This window comes from Portunus trituberculatus, chromosome 37 (genome assembly GCF_017591435.1).
Source record: "Portunus trituberculatus isolate SZX2019 chromosome 37, ASM1759143v1, whole genome shotgun sequence".
NCBI lineage: Eukaryota > Metazoa > Arthropoda > Malacostraca > Decapoda > Portunidae > Portunus > Portunus trituberculatus.
Genome location: NC_059291.1, coordinates 16,456,540 through 16,462,128, shown reverse-complemented (window position 1 = coordinate 16,462,128; position 5,589 = coordinate 16,456,540).

Here is a 5,589-nt window from a genome sequence, read left to right as displayed (position 1 = left end):
TGAGATTGTGATCGGAGGAGCCCAACGGAGATAATAGGGTAACATCATAATCAGAAAGATTAAAGGTAAGGAAGAGATCAAGAATGTTGGGCGAGCAGGAATACAAGTAGGATGTTGCACCAGTTATTCTAGGTCATGGAGTATAGCAAAGTCGAGGGCTAGTTCACCAGGATGGTGAGTGAGGGGAAAGAAAAGCCAAATCTGTTGAACAGTGAAATCTCTAAGAATGGAGATCTCCGTGAAAGGGTAGAGGGACAGAATGTGCTCCACTTTGAAATTTATATAATCTAAGAATTTACTATCGTCAGAGGAGTTAGGGGAGAGATAGACATCACAGATGAATTTAGTTAGAGAATCACTATTGAGTCGAGACCGGAGATGGTGGAAAACTCGGAAGATTCGAGAGCGTGGGCACGAGAGCAAATTAAGTCGTTGCGCTCATAAACTCAACATCCAGATTTGGAATGAAAATGAAAAGAGAAAGTAGGAGGGAACAGAGAAGGGGCTACTGTCAGTAGCCTCAGACAGCTGTATTTCGGTGAGGAAAAGAAGATGAAGTTTAGTATAGGTGTGGTGGTGTTCCACAGATTGAAAATTAGATTATCATTGTCAGTAAAGGCAATATAGAGAAAATTATAAATAACATAGATATTAATAAATCAATGGGGCCTGATGGTGTATCTGGGAAGATGCTGAAAAGTGTAAAGATCAATTGTTGGACCCCATTTTTGACATTGTGGAAACCTCCATAAGAACAGGATGGGTACCTAAGGAGTTGAAAAGAGCAGACATTGTGCTCATATGTAAAAATGGATGTAGAACAGAACCGTTAAACTACAGACCAGTGTCTTTGACTAGTATTTTGTGCAAGGTGTGTGAGGAGGTGATTAAGTATAAATGGAGTGAGTATCTGGAAAATGAAAACATCCTGAGTGAAAGACAGTTTGGTTTTAGGAAAGGATGATCATGCGTGTCCAACTTATTGGGTTTTTACTCAAGAATGACTGACATATTGCAAGATAGAGAGTGTTGGGTGGATTCTGTTTATCTGGACTTACGGAAGGCCTTTGATAAAGTGCCACATAATAGACTGATGTGGAAATTAAGGAAGACTGAAGGAGTGAGTGGCAAATTAACAGAATGGGTGGAGAATTACTTGGTAACATAACATATAACATAACATAAATAATAGGATAACAAAGGGCCACCAGGGCCCATCTAGGTTATCCCTGTATCAGTCGCACAGCGACCTCGTCATCAGTACTTAAAGATACACTTACAAGTACACAATACATTATATACTAATTCTAAATATTTGGCCCATTAACAGGGCTAAGTCCTACAGCGAAATCCTCTACAATCTGTGATCCCCATACATGGGGATCATGTCTTGTTTAACTATAGTAAATTTCTTATAAAAACTATCATGCAGCGCTATACATAATTATAAATCTAATAAATTTAAGTGCTTATCTAATCTGTTTTAAACATTGTCAAACTAGTGCTATTTACAACCGTCTCTGGCAATGCATTCCAGAAGTCTACCACCCTATGACTAAAGAAATATTTTCTTATATCTAACCTGCAGCCTTGCTTTCTAATCTTCCTGCCATGATTTCTAGTCCTATTTCCTCCTCTAAGGTAAAGAAAGATCTCACATCTATGTAGTTTGTATCTGAGAACATTTTAAATAACTCTATCATATCCCTCTTATACATCTCCTCTCAAATGAAAACATGTTTAATTCCTTTAATCTATCTCTATACTCCAGGCGCTTTAATGCTGGTATCATCCTAGTTGCTCTTCTCTGAACTGCTTCTAACATGTTGATATCCTGCCTATAATGGGGTGACCAGGCCTGTATGCAATACTCTAAATGGGGCCTAACATAGGAATTATATAAGCTACGCACCACTTCATTACTTTTATAACTAACATTTCTATTTATAAAACCCAGGATCCTATTTGCCCTATTTCTTGCTTCTAAACATTGCTTTGAAAATTTCATAGTCCTGTCTATCACTACTCCTAAATCCTTTCCTTCCTCTACTGCCTCTAGCCAACATCCCTCCATCTCATAGCTAAAGTTTGTGTTGTCTTTACCTATATGCATAACCTGACACTTTTTAGAATTAAACTCCATCTGCCACCTGTCTGCCCATGCTATCAGCCTGTCCAGGTCTCGTTGTAGGGAGAGAGATGCGAACGGTAGTGAAGGAAAAGGAGTCCGAGTCGAGAAAGGTGACCAGTGGAGTCCCTCAAGGGTCAGTGCTTGGTCCTATCATGTTTTTTTTTTATTAATGTTAACGATATGCCAGCTGGAAGAGATAGTTATATATACATGTTTGCGGATGATACCAAGATAATGAGGAGAGTAAAAAAACTGGAAGATTGTAATAGGCTACAGGAGGATCTGGACAAGATGTACGGGTGGAGCAAACAGTGTAAAATGGAGTTTAATATAAGCAAGTGTCATGTTATGAAAGTGAGAAAAAGTAAATACAGGCCATACAAGGTTTATAAACTGGGAGAAGAGATAATTGGAGAGGCCAGTTAAGAGAAGGACTTAGGTGTAATTGTACAAAACAATCTGTCACCGGAGAAACATATCAACAAGATATTTGGAAAAACATATAATATGCTTCAGAATATAGGACTTGCATTTCACTATCTGGATGAAAGAATGATGAGGAAAATACTATGCACCGTAATAACACCTTAATTAGAGTATGCAGCAGTCATCTGGTCACCTTATATAAAAAAAACATGTGAAGAAGATGGGAAGGGTGAACAGGCTGCAACAAGGATGATACAAGGGTTCAAGGAGATAACTTAAGAGGAGAGATTGGAGAGGTTGGAGTTGACCTCATTGGAAGAGAGAAGAATAAGGGGTGACATGATAACAATGTACAAAATAATGAACAAAATTGACATACTGGACAGCGATTTGATAAAAGCGGCCCCAAGTAATCACCTGAGAGGACATACAAAAAAAAATAAAATAAATAAAAAAAATAACAAAAGATATTTGTTTGAACGATGTGAAGAAATACAGTTTCCCCTACCGTAGTAATGACAAGTGGAACAAACTGAATAGTGATGTTGTATATGCGGCGTGTATCAACCAGATGAAAGAGAGATATGACAAGTTTGGACAAGGAGGCAGGACACAGAGAACTTAGCTCGGGCCCTGTAAGACACAAATAGGAAAATACAAATAGGTAAATACACACACACACACACACACACACACACACACACACACACACACACACAGGAAGAGAGAAAAATAGGTGTAGGTTAATTGACACATTGCATTTCAAGGAAAACAGCATTATATCGGAAGATGGCAGAAGACTTAAACAGTTAGAAGAATTTAAATGTCTCGGATCACTAATAGTCGAGGAAGGAGGTACGGAGAAGACAGTTAGACAAATGGTGAAAGAAGCATGGTATAAATGAAGAGAAGTTAGTAGAGTCATTCTAGATAAGAAAATACGTTTGAAATAAAGAATAAAGGTATACAGAAGTGTAATGAGATCAGTAGGTATTTTTGCATGGCACAGAAACATGCATCAGTGAGGGTGGGATGAATAGCTGGTATTTCACTGCTGAAAAAAAGGAGAAAGTAAAGATATAAGAAGAATGTGTGGAATTTGTAACATGTAAAAGAAGGCAAGAGAGGCAAGGTTGAGATATTTTAGACATGTGAAGAGGAAAGATAAAGAAGAACAAGTGAAGAAGGCAGTGTTGATACCACTTACGGGGAGAAGTGTGGGTAGACAGAGAATAAAATGGAAAGACATGCTGAATCGTGACATGAATGAACTTGGACTACAAGAAGACGCAATTAATAGAAACTTGAGCGGTTGAGCTTCTACTACACAGTGGGAACTAATATAAAGTCGTGCGAAGAAGACTTCTTGCCTTATGATATTTACCTATTAATGATAATAACAATGATAATAACAATGCTACATCATCATCATCAACAACAACAACAGCAGCAACATCAACATACTACTACTACTACTACTACTACACACTTCCATTCCTCATTCTTTCCTTCTTCTAGCACAATTTACTAATTTAATTCTGGAAAATACCAGAAAATGCCCGAAAAATCTTGAAAATCCAGTTAAATACTAATGTAAAGTAAAATGAACAGTGGCGGATGGACGGGGGTTGGGGTGCTGAGGGGCTGAAGACACAGCCCTGCATATAGCGTAAAAATAACCTCAAGATCATAAAAAAATATATAATAATAATAATGATAATAATAAAAAATTGTCGGGGGCTTACAGCGCCTCCCAGAAACCCGCGCCTAATAAGGCTCGCCATTATTCTCAAGGGTACAGGAATTCAGGTTAGGCCCCCAAAAATTTTGATCCTGGATCCGCCACTGACGATGAGATAATTAGGGATCGTCTGTGTCTAAATCCGATGAGGTCACGGTGGACGGTCTGAGCGGGGCATATCATTTAACTGATTGTGGAGAGTAATTTTCTATTTTCGAGGTTAATTCTAGCTTTGTTTCACTCTTTGAGTCTAAAAACACAGAGGAGTTCAGCAAAATACTCATTTGCACACCGGAAGAGAATATGAGAGTATTCGTGGGCCGTTACGTAACAGAAACAATTTTGAAAATTGAGAGAAGAAAGAAGACACTTATAAATAAATAAAAGAAAACCAAGGAACCAAAAAATTACATTGGAAAGAAAGAGAATTATAATGTGTTTCGTTAGATAAATATACATATAAGAAAATAAAAGAAACAAAAAGAAAAAAAATAGAAAAAAATAAACAAAATGAAAAATCAAAAGGTAACCGGAGAAGAAAAAAAAAAAAAAAAAAAAAAATCCCAGAGAAAACATTTAATCTAAGCAAAGCTCCAAAGTCCACATGTTATCTTCAATCCACGTGATGTCTCAGTCCCTCGTGACGGCAGATTGGCGAAGTTTTATCAGCGGAGAACAGCGGAGTCACTATCTAAGAAAATGGGGTAGGCTGACGTCATGAAGCTAAAGGACAGATGACCCCATTGTTATCATAAGTATACAAACATTTTACCCTCATATTCACCTATTTTTTGGTGTTATTTAAAGATGGTGGTGGGGATTGAAGTAATTAGCCATCGGAAAATATTATGAAGGTGCCCTGAGTAAACCTGCTTTAACTTATATAGTAGTGCCCGCGTCAGTTATGAACTCTGTGACCACTTATTAATTATAAACTTGAAGGAAAAAAAAAGACAATAAAAAAAAACTTTGAAGTAGAAAAGAAAAGAAACTACCTATAAAAGTGAGAGAGAAAACGGCAAATTAAAGTTTAAGATGGAACGAAAGTGTGTGTCTGTTGGAATGAAGTCAAAGATGGGAATATACCATAGAAATGTACTTTCCATAGTTAAGCAAGAAGGTAACAACTGTGTTGTGTGGTATACAAGGGAAAGTGATGACGGAATATATGACAAGACACGTGGCCTCAACACGTGCATCTCGATTTCCTTAGTCTTTGTTGGTACTGAAGAACAACAACATTGACAAACATATATACGGTATTGCTGAAGAACAAGACTCATGAAAGAAG